Source organism: Myxine glutinosa, chromosome 3 (assembly GCF_964187855.1).
Source record: "Myxine glutinosa chromosome 3, kmMyxGlut1.1, whole genome shotgun sequence".
Classification (NCBI taxonomy): Eukaryota; Metazoa; Chordata; class Myxini; order Myxiniformes; family Myxinidae; genus Myxine; species Myxine glutinosa.
Window position 1 is genome coordinate 49,914,889 of NC_136263.1, and position 12,998 is coordinate 49,927,886.

General features: G+C 49.7%; 2 protein-coding genes across 8 annotated transcripts in view; both read right to left on the minus strand.

Moving 5' to 3' along the window:
- The window catches only part of SNX14 (sorting nexin 14), a 776,643-nt gene that overhangs the window by 610,412 nt on the left and 153,233 nt on the right, over positions 1 to 12,998 (minus strand). The gene's annotated exons all lie outside the window — the stretch shown is intronic.
- Positions 1 to 12,998, minus strand: part of TAB2 (TGF-beta activated kinase 1 (MAP3K7) binding protein 2) — a 93,612-nt gene that overhangs the window by 75,327 nt on the left and 5,287 nt on the right. For 5 of the 7 annotated variants that reach the window (XM_078774043.1, XM_078774046.1, XM_078774044.1 and 2 more), the window contains exon 2: positions 6,075 to 6,234. The gene's annotated coding sequence lies outside the window, so the exon portion shown is untranslated. The remainder of the gene's footprint in view (positions 1 to 6,074; positions 6,235 to 12,998) is intronic. The other 2 variants (XM_078774045.1, XM_068110904.2) reach the window with 1 other exon arrangement.

Sequence of the window (12,998 nt, forward strand, 5' to 3'; positions counted from 1 at the left end):
CTCTGTCGGTTGCGGCAATGGGCAGCCGTTATCACGGGGCCTCTGTATGGTCTTCTGGCAGTCAGACCATAGTCATGCAGTCGTCTTCGTGCAGTATCATTGGAGATCCGTGGGTTTGCACGCCCCGGAGTTTCTGCCGCAGTGCGGGATGCTGGACGGAATCGATTTTGACTTCGGACCATCTGCCTGTCCTGCCTTGCAGTGGTGACTCTTGGCCTCCCTGATCGAGGTCTGTCATCTGCAGAGTTGTGGAGGGTGTCTCTGACCACCAGGGCCGATATCGTCTGGTGTGAACAGCCAAGGCGATGTGCCACCTCACGGTAGCTCAGTCCGCCTTGCAGCATGCCCAGGGCACGCTGCCGTTGATCCCTTGACAATCGTGGCATGTTGATTGAAATTCCCATTTTGCACTGGCCTTTTTAAAGCCAATATCAAGACATCACGTGCAGCTCATTAAAATCATCCCGTACCCCTTGGCTAATCACTGACAGTCAAAACGGCTGTTCAACAGCTGTGCTATGAAGTGACCATTGAAGGTTCAAGTGACCATCCGTGACCATTTTGTCTGACAGTGAGGACACTATTGTCCACAAATAAGTTCACACATTTACTACACGCAGTGTTATTGTTGATATTTAAAGGTTTCAAAGGTGGTAAGTTTCTTTTGCGTTTTTGGTCTTTTTGAAGTTGGTCAAAATGGTCAAATTTTTCGGTCAAAATGCCCATTTTGCACTGGCCTTTTTAAAGCCAATATCAAGACATCACGTGCAGCTCATTAAAATCATCCCGTACCCCTTGGCTAATCACTGACAGTCAAAACGGCTGTTCAACAGCTGTGCTATGAAGTGACCATTGAAGGTTCAAGTGACCATCCGTGACCGTTTTGTCTGACAGTGAGGACACTATTGTCCACAAATAAGTTCACACATTTACTACACGCAGTGTTATTGTTGATATTTAAAGGTTTCAAAGGTGGTAAGTTTCTTTTGCGTTTTCGGTCTTTTTGAAGTTGGTCAAAATGGTCAAATGTTTCGGTCAAAATGCCCATTTTGCACTGGCCTTTTTAAAGCCAATATCAAGACATCACGTGCAGCTCATTAAAATCATCCCGTACCCCTTGGCTAATCACTGACAGTCAAAACGGCTGTTCAACAGCTGTGCTATGAAGTGACCATTGCAGGTTCAAGTGACCATCCATGACCGTTTTGTCTGACAGTGAGGACACTATTGTCCACAAATAAGTTCACACATTTAGTACACGCAGTGTTATTGTTGATATTTAAAGGTTTCAAAGGTGGTAAGTTTCTTTTGCGTTTCAGTATATATATATATATATATATATATATATATATATATATATATATATATAAATAAATAAATAAATGAATGATCGTTTTAAGGCCATTTTCCCCGCTATAGCGGGGGTTAGCCTTGCGGGCCCCATGACAACCATGGTTCCCTGTTTGAGGCAATGTTTTTTTATGGCCGGATGCCCTTCCTGACGCCAACCCTTGGTCGCCTCTTACGATGCGCAGGGATACGGTGTACCTATTCTAAACCGGGGTACACACCGGGATCATTCATCCCAGCAAGCTGGTACTCAATTTTCCGACCTCGGAAGGATGACAGGCTGAGTCAACCCCCCTGGTGTTAATTCAGCGATCGACCGGGATTCGAACCCAGGATCCTAGGATCCCAAGCCGGTACCCTAACTGCTAAGGCAACACCATATATATATATATCCCAGTGTACGCCCAGTGGACAACCAGTCAACGAATAACCAGAACTGATTTGTGCAATTATGACACAGCAGGTACTTACCGATATTAAAAGACTTCAACAAGAGTGAAATGGCGACCAGATATAAAAAATGAGCGACTGAATTACAACTCAGTTTCAAAACACACTCCGCAGCACACAATTGTCTCGTCATGTAAATAAATGAACTCTCATATAATCTCCTTTGTGAGCCTTAAAATAAATTTTAAAAAAAGAGGAAAAAGGTCGATTCAACCTTAAAGCAGATACAGGAATAAAAAACAAAAAAAACATGCGATTTCCCCCACTAGCTACCGTGCTCTTTTCACAGCTGGGTCTCAGGAAAGAAGACCAGAATGAGCAAACAAATCATGCTGACTCTGTGGTAGATGCCAGAAGTTGAAAGTACTCACTGCCAGGAGCACAGGAAGCTTAAAATAGGCCTGGGGGTGGGGGGCATGCTAGGAAATCCAGGATGTTGCTGATAGCCATCACAATTATCTTTTGGTTTTCTTTCTGCAGTACAGCATGCTGCTTCAGCAACTAGGCCTCAGCAAAAATAAATAAATAAACCATTGCTCCAAGGAAAACGGCTTCTTATCATCACAATGCAGCTTTTGCCCCAAATATTTTCCACAAGACGGCAATTTACAATCATCTCCACGTGCAAACTCACAAATGATCACTTTCCATGCACCCTCCATAAGCACATGTGGATCAGCTCGGATAGTGTAAACACAATGCAACAATGTCCGTAATGGGACAGTCTCATGTTTAAATAATTGAAAAACCTTAAGGCTCAAGAATACAGGCTCAAGAAACCGCCAGGCTCTACAATACCAAAAAAAGACCAGGATGCACAGTTTTTCAGCAGAGTCTTAACTCTTTACGCAAGCCTCAATGCCTATGGATCTCCATCCTGGATGGTCTCATATTCTTGACTCCTGGATAGAGGTCTCTCGACTCCTTTTTGTAGCTTGTATCTTTTGTAGCTCTGTTCACATTCCAATTTGGTAAATTATTTGGTAAAGTGCGGGTATGCGGGTGTCTTTTGATAGCTCAGGGAGATGGATGCCCCTGCCTTGCATAATCCCAGGTCACCTGTGGGCAAGGTGTAGTACCTGTCAGCCCCCATTACCAGGGTAACGGTCCGCAGCCATTTGGTTTAAATGGTAGATGGCTCTGCACATCTGGTGGATGAGATTCCAGTCGACTACAACAGCACGGGCGCAAGAGGGTGAATTCCCCAACTGCCAGCAGAGGGACGGAGAGGAGCGGCGACCCCCTGTCTATACCACACACTTACCCGTGTGGACCAGCCATAGAAAGGTAATATGATGGCAACGCCATCATTGCCCGAGGAGACTCGACATGGTAAAGTACAACACCAAGTTTCAAGCACATGGTGTACAACAAGAATGACTGCACTGTCGTCACAACCCGTGGCAAAATCTGTTTACAGGCCGATTTGGAAGTGCACATTTAATGCGCTATTAAAAAATTAACTCCACGCCTCTCATCTATTTCAGCCTCCCCACGGCTATATCGGAACGAGCCGATTCGTCACACGGTCACAAATTGCTTCCAAATATGGGGCCGTTCAACAATTGCATAGAACTATTTTTTTGTTTAGTAATTTGCGTAACGTAATGCTTGATTACTGTGTGTCCTGACAGGCTTGATTAAACCTTACTATTATTTGACAAATTATTTTTCAGAGTCTCTCATTGTGAATACACTCGACCCAAAAAAAGCCAATGGAAATCCGACTCAACAAACCCGGGCAGTGAAAAATCAGCAGAGGCCTGTAGGCCTAATGGGTTAGGCCCACCAGAAAACCAAGATAGCGGCCATATTTTGTCTCAGTGTTATGGTGGGTGGAGTCAGGCGCCAGATGTGAGTGTGGTCCGGCAGCTGTCTGACCAATGGGTGCACATTTCAAAAATCGACCCACAACAACAATAGCAACGCAAAGCTCATGTAGGCCTGCGACATGTCGCAGGTAAAACTCTGAGTAATATATCGGAAATGCATTGTTCAAATTTGCTAATGACCTTTGCTTAGGATCACCAGGTGGAATACACGTCTACCCCAAATCAAGGTGAAACTTCGATACTTTCTGTCTCAACAGTCACCCAAAGGTCAATGCAAGCATCACGCCCATCACTCAAAACGTGCTACACAGTTGATGTTCTCTTCCAGCAGATCCCGGTCGGACAACATGATTTGGTGATGCATCATTGCCTGAGCTGTCTAATCTCTCACCGGCATGAAGAAAGAAACGTCATTCAAGTGCTTCGAGAAGAGTTGCATCAGTGAGTAAGCAGCCAATCGGATGGGGACATCTAAGCAATTGTTCGTGTCTGCTTACAATTGAATGGAGATGCACAGATGAATGCTGGAGCCTTTTGAACAAAGGCACATCTTTGAGGCAGTGGCAACAACAAATAGATCGTTTCCAATAATTCCGATCTGATCTCATTCTGAGATGTGTGTAGTTGGGAGGGGAATGGGGGCCGGGGGGGGGGGGGGAGGTAAGCACCACCACCAAATACAACTTGACATTATCATACTCTAATAAACTACAGAATAGATCACACGAGCTGGAAGATCAGTAATGCTTAAATATCATCAAATTAGGCTTGTTCAGGAGCTGGCATGGCATGATCCAGCGGCACATTTAGGAATGTTTGGCTTCCAACCAAAAGAAAAGACCAGCTGTTTAAAGACAAACAAACACCAATGTATTGATTTGGCGTGGTTTAACGTTTGCCCAAATCAGACAACTCTACAAGGCTCTCTCCGCAAACAGTGACACTCTGCAACCTTCTTTTTCTTTTGGAGGCAGCACATGGCTGTGCATAGTAGCATCATTGGCTGAGAGGGGTGCAGCTGGCATGCTGATACTGTCTTCTAAACCTTGTTTACTCCTCCTAATCTGTGGAAATAAGGGCAACGATGCTAGCTGCCTTGCTGTTGGATCACAGATATCAGTACATGGCCGAGCAGCTCAGGCTTTCTTTGAAATGACTGGACTTACCAAGTCCATTTCTTTTCCCACAAACATCTCCCCAAATGGAAACCATTCATTACTGGACCTAGTCATGTCAAACTTGTCCTGCTCCTCCTCAGCTCTAGGCTATTATGACCATGTGCTAGTAAAGAGGGTGCATCTTTGGCAGTCAAGTGGGCGTCCAACATCTCTTTCCAAAATGGTCTTCCTTTGTTAATCAGAACACTCTGCTGAAGTGGTTGTCTAAATCATTGGCCCCACCATTTGCCATAACTTTTCATATGAGAGTCATATGACCAAAATGTATCAAAAGTTAGTTGCTGCCTGGGTATTCTCCTTTCAAGCAATGGCATTCCCAAGCCACTGACACCAAGCTCATCACATGGAGTTCAATGGCATATGGCTTCCCTCTCTGGCCTGTTGGTTATAAATCATACCTTGCTCCTCTGGAGATGGTCGAAACAAGGCCTTCTGCACCAATGGGATCTCAAAGGAGGATGCTGATTCCCAGAGACTGTCGCTTCCACACAAGGCAAGTTCGTTGGCTCTCTATACTTATACAAGCTTATATGTCTGGCCTTGGTCCTCCTGTCTTCTCATAACCTTTGCCCTCCAAGTCAACACAGGTCACACACACATTCCTCAGAAAATCTCCTTCTGCTCACTCTCCACAAGTCCTGGCTGGTTGCCCAGCTGCATTCATTTGTCCCCTTATTTTTACCAATTGTGGAATTGTTTCCCCGTCACCATTGTCTCGTCCTCAGTTTTTCATATACACTGCTCATCATTACTTCATAGGCTCACCGAGACACATTAATCTCTTCTACAAACACAAAGCATTTCCCACTCTGTTCCTGTTGAACCATTATTACTCGTTTTTGTGTTATTCTTCCTTGTGTAGGAAGTAAATAAATAAACCTCCCCCTCCCCACCAACCACTCTCCCACCTGATTGCAGACTAAAACTTCTGCCCTTTGCTGTTTTGCATTACCATGAGCCAAAAATCATTGATCAAAACCTTCACTTTTCTAGTCATCCTGCAATTCACAACTCACACAAGTCTTTCAAGCAAATAATGATGGTCTGATAATTAAATAGGTGGGATGGTCCACTTAAGGTCTAATGGTTCAATCAAGAAACAATTCCAAAGCAAAACAGCAGACAATTTCTCAAATTTCAACGATGAAAAACTTCGAGAAAAAAATAGCAACCAAATGGTATTTTAAAGCTCAAATATTTCATCGGAAGCTATGAAAATGTTGTAAGCTTGTGTGTCCTTCAGATTTTCTCCACAATTACTTGCCTGCATGCAAATTTACAAGATTTTCTTATTGAACGAATCTTCCACGAGTAAAAACTTTGAAATCAAATCCATGTAGGGGTCACCATTCATGATGCTTGGTGGTGCTTCTGTTGCATGTAACTCCAAGAAAAGGGTTGAAACGAGGGAAAGTGTGATCGACCTAAATGCAATAACACACACCAAGGGACACAATGGATTTTTTGCAGTGACATTGCACTCATGGGCTTCAGCACTTACATTTGGGACCTATCAGCAACACATGCAAATATGGCAGAACTTTTGCTTTTAGGTAATCTGGCATGCCAAAAGGACACACATGCGAAAAACACACACAAATTCATGTACTCGTGTGAAACACACATACGCAAAACACACGTGCACAAGTGAGAAAGATACATGCACAAACGAGGAAAACACACCCTCAAGAAAGAAAAACACACGCACAAGCTCACGAGACGCATGCACAAGCTCACGAGACGCGAGCACAAGCTCACGAGACGCAAGCACAAGCAAGCGAGACGCATGCACAAGCTCGCGAGACGCACGCACAAGCTCGCGAGACGCACGCACAAGCTCGCGAGACGCACGCACAAGCTCGCGAGACGCACGCACAAGCTCGCGAGACGCACGCACAAGCTTGCGAGACGCACGCACAAGCTCGCGAGACGCACGCACAAGCTCGCGAGACGCACACACAAGCTCGCGAGACGCACACACAAGCTCGCGAGACGCACACACAGGCTCACGAGACGTACGCACAAGCTCGCGAGACACACGCACAAGCTCGCGAGACGCACGCACAAGCTCGCGAGATACAAGCACAATCAAGGGACACACACACACACACAAGCTCGCGAGACACACGCACAAGAGGGAGAACCACACGCACAAGGGGGAGAGCCACACGCACAAGGGGGAGAACCACACGCACAAGGGGGCGAACCACACGCACAAGGGGGCGAACCACACGCACAAGGGGGCGAACCACACGCACAAGGGGGCGAACCACACGCACAAGGGGGCGAACCACACGCACAAGGGGGCGAACCACACGCACAAGGGGGCGAACCACACGCACAAGGGGGCGAACCACACGCACAAGGGGGCGAACCACACGCACAAGGGGGCGAACCACACGCACAAGGGGGCGAACCACACGCACAAGGGGGCGAACCACACGCACAAGGGGGCGAACCACACGCACAAGGGGGCGAACCACAAGCACAAGGGGGCGAACCACAAGCACAAGGGGGCGAACCACACGCACAAGGGGGCGAACCACACGCACAAGGGGGCGAACCACACGCACAAGGGGGCGAACCACACGCACAAGGGGGCGAACCACACGCACAAGGGGGCGAACCACACGCACAAGGGGGCGAACCACACGCACAAGGGGGCGAACCACACGCACAAGGGGGCGAACCACACGCACAAGGGGGCGAACCACACGCACAAGGGGGAGAACCACACGCACAAGGGGGCGAACCACACGCACAAGGGGGCGAACCACACGCACAAGGGGGCGAACCACACGCACAAGGGGGCGAACCACACGCACAAGGGGGCGAACCACACGCACAAGGGGGCGAACCACACGCACAAGGGGGCGAACCACACGCACAAGGGGGCGAACGACACGCACAAGCGGGCGAACGACACGCACAAGGGGGCGAACGACACGCACAAGGGGGCGAACGACACGCACAAGGGGGCGAACGACACGCACAAGGGGGCGAACGACACGCACAAGGGGGCGAACGACACGCACAAGGGCGCGAACGACAAGCACAAGGGGGCGAACGACAAGCACAAGGGGGCGAACGACACGCACAAGGGGGCGAACGACAAGCACAAGGGGGCGAACGACACGCACAAGGGGGCGAACGACACGCACAAGGGGGCGAACGACACGCACAAGGGGGCGAACGACACGCACAAGGGGGCGAACGACACGCACAAGGGGGCGAACGACACGCACAAGCGAGCAAAACACACGCACAAGCAAGCCAAACACACGCACAAGCGAGCAAAACACACGCACAAGCAGGGCAAAACACACGCACAAGCGAGCAAAACACACGCACAAGCGAGCCAAGCACACGCACAAGTGAGTGAACCACACACGCAAGTGAGCGAAACACACGCACAAGCGAATGAAAAACACACACACAAGCAAGCGAACCACACACACAATGGGACGAACCACGCGTACAAGTGAGCGAAACACACGCACAAGCGAATGAAAAACACACACACAAGCAAGCGAACCACACACACAATGGGACGAACCACGCGTACAAGCGAGCAAAACACACGCACAAGCATACAAAACAAAGACACAAGCGAAACACACACAAAACACACACACACACACACACAAACAAGCATGCGAAACACATGCATGCACAAACTCAAATTTGACAAATAACCAAGTGTACTCGTACGCTGATGAAAAGCTTGTAGAAAATGCCAAACAATACAAAATAATAGGCATTCAAAAAATCTCGTGTGCATGCTGGACTACTCTTGTGCTCTGCGGGGGAACCAAGTAATGCTCTAGAAAAGTTAATATGAAGGGTTCATTCTCTATAAGTTCATTTTCTATAAGCTATGGAATGTCCCTTCGTTTGTATACTTTGCCACATGGCACATACCCTTATATAAAGAGGCCTTTTCTATGCCCCTGGTATTTTTCCCAAGAATAGAGTACTGCTCTCACATCTGGGGAGGTTCTAGCTCCACATACTTACTGGACAGAATTGAATCAAAGGTAATCAGACTCATGAACCCTCACAATCTGACCTCAAAACTCGACGCGCTCAAATTACACCACAAAGTTGGCTCTCATTCTCTTTTCTACAGATATTTCTTTGGTTTCTGCTCACAAGAACTTGCTGCTTGTATACCTCCGTAATTAGCGAGACCACAGAATACTCGACCAGCCACATCACATGATTATTGCGTGGCCATGAGCAACTCAAGGGTGGGCCGTTATGATGTTTGTTTCTTCCCCTCCACTGCCAAAATTTGGAACTCTTTACCATCTCATGTCTCTTTACCTTTACCATACCTTTACCAAACCATTTTCAAAAGGCAGATTTTTCACTTCCTTAAAAGTCGAAGTAAATTCTCTCTTTCTTCACTTTTCTACCAATGCAGCTCTTTCACGAAAGGCCTGGCCTCGATGAGGGCTATATAGTCCGTGACTGGAGCCTTCAACATGAAATAAAAAATAAAACACACACACACACAAAGACACACACACAAACACACGGAGAAGAGTACACACATTCCCGCATGGCGAATCACACGCAAACACATACAGAAAAGCGTACGCGCACACACACATACACACAATGAAACACACGCAGACACACACACACACACACACACACACACACACACACACACACACACACACACACACACACACACACACACACACACCGAAACAGACGTGCAGCGAAACACACGTACAGCGAAACACACACACAGCCAGACACACACACACACAGCCAGACACACACACACACAGCCAGACACACACAGCCAGACACACACACACACACACAGCCAGACACACACACACACAGCCAGACACACACACACACACACACAGCCAGACACACACACACACACAGCCAGACACACACACACACAGCCAGACACACACACACACACACAGCCACACACACACACACACACCCAGCCACACACACACACACCCAGCCAGACACACACACACACCCAGCCAGACACACACACACACCCAGCCAGACACACACACACACACCCAGCCAGACACACACACACACACCCAGCCAGACACACACACACACCCAGCCAGACACACACACACACACCCAGCCAGACACACACACACACACCCAGCCAGACACACACACACACACCCAGCCAGACACACACACACACACCCAGCCAGACACACACACACACACCCAGCCAGACACACACACACACACCCAGCCAGACACACACTCACACACCCAGCCAGACACACACACACACACCCAGCCAGACACACACACACACACCCAGCCAGACACACACACACACACACCCAGCCAGACACACACACACACACACAGCCAGACACACACACACACACACCCAGCGAGACACACACACACACACACCCAGCGAGACACACACACACACACCCAGCGAGACACACACACACACCCAGCGAGACACACACACACACCCAGCGAGACACACACACACACCCAGCGAGACACACACACACACCCAGCGAGACACACACACACACCCAGCGAGACACACACACACACCCAGCGAGACACACACACACACCCAGCGAGACACACACACACACCCAGCGAGAGACACACACACACAGCGAGAGACACACACACACAGCGAGAGACACACACACACAGCGAGAGACACACACACACACACAGCGAGAGACACACACACACACACAGCGAGAGACACACACACACACACAGCGAGAGACACACACACACAGCGAGAGACACACACAGACAGCGAGAGACACACACACACAGCGAGAGACACACACACACAGCGAGAGACACACACACACAGCGAGAGACACACACACACAGCGAGAGACACACACACACACAGCGAGAGACACACACACACAGCGAGAGACACACACACACAGCGAGAGACACACACACACAGCGAGAGACACACACACACAGCGAGAGACACACACACACAGCGAGAGACACACACACACAGCGAGAGAGACACACACACAGCGAGAGACACACACACACAGCGAGAGACACACACACACAGCGAGAGACACACACACACAGCGAGAGACACACACACAGCGAGAGAGACACACACACACACAGCGAGAGAGACACACACACACACAGCGAGAGAGACACACACACACACAGCGAGAGAGACACACACACACAGCGAGAGAGACACACACACACAGCGAGAGAGACACACACACACAGCGAGAGAGACACACACACACACAGCGAGAGAGACACACACACACAGCGAGAGAGACACACACACACAGCGAGAGACACACACACACAGCGAGACACACACACACACAGCGAGACACACACACACACAGCGAGACACACACACACACAGCGAGACACACACACACACAGCGAGACACACACACACACAGCGAGACACACACACACACAGCGAGACACACACACACACAGCGAGACACACACACACACAGCGAGACACACACACACACAGCGAGACACACACACACACAGCGAGACACACACACACACAGCGAGACACACACACACACACAGCGAGACACACACGCACACAGCGAGACACACACACGCACACAGCGAGACACACACGCACACAGCGATACACACACGCACACAGCGAGACACACACGCAGAGCGAGACACACACGCAGAGCGAGACACACACGCAGAGCGAGACACACACGCAGAGCGAGACACACACGCAGAGCGAGACACACACACACAGAGCGAGACACACACACACAGAGCGAGACACACACACAGAGCGAGACACACACACAGAGCGAGACACACACACAGAGCGAGACACACACACAGAGCGAGACACACACACAGAGCGAGACACACACACAGAGCGAGACACACACACAGAGCGAGACACACACACAGAGCGAGACACACACACAGAGCGAGACACACACACAGAGCGAGACACACACACAGAGCGAGACACACACACAGAGCGAGACACACACACAGAGCGAGACACACACACAGAGCGAGACACACACACAGAGCGAGACACACACACAGAGCGAGACACACACACAGAGCGAGACACACACACAGAGCGAGACACACACACAGAGCGAGACACACACACAGAGCGAGACACACACACAGAGCCACACACAGAGCGAGACACACACACAGAGCGAGACACACACACAGAGCGAGACACACACACAGAGCGAGACACACACACAGAGCGAGACACACACACAGAGCGAGACACACACACAGAGCGAGACACACACACAGAGCGAGACACACACACAGAGCGAGACACACACACAGAGCGAGACACACACACAGAGCGAGACACACACACAGAGCGAGACACACACACAGAGCGAGACACACACACAGAGCGAGACACACACACACAGAGCGAGACACACACACAGAGCGAGACACACACACAGAGCGAGACACACACACAGAGCGAGACACACACACAGAGCGAGACACACACACAGAGCGAGACACACACACAGAGCGAGACACACACACAGAGCGAGACACACACACAGAGCGAGACACACACACAGAGCGAGACACACACACGCGAGACACACACACAGCGAGACACACACACAGCGAGACACACACACACAGCGAGACACACACACACAGCGAGACACACACACACAGCGAGACACACACACACAGCGAGACACACACACACAGCGAGACACACACACACAGCGAGACACACACACACAGCGAGACACACAGCGAGACACACACACACAGCGAGACACACACACACAGCGAGACACACACACACAGCGAGACACACACACACAGCGAGACACACACACACAGCGAGACACACACACACACAGCGAGACACACACACACACAGCGAGACACACACACACACAGCGAGACACACACACACACAGCGAGACACACACACACACACAGCGAGACACACACACACACAGCGAGACACACACACACAGCGAGACACACACACACAGCGAGACACACACACACAGCGAGACACACACACACAGCGAGACACACACACACAGCGAGACACACACACACACGTACAGCGAAACACACACACACGTACAGCGAAACACACACACACGTACAGCGAAACACACACACACGTACAGCGAAA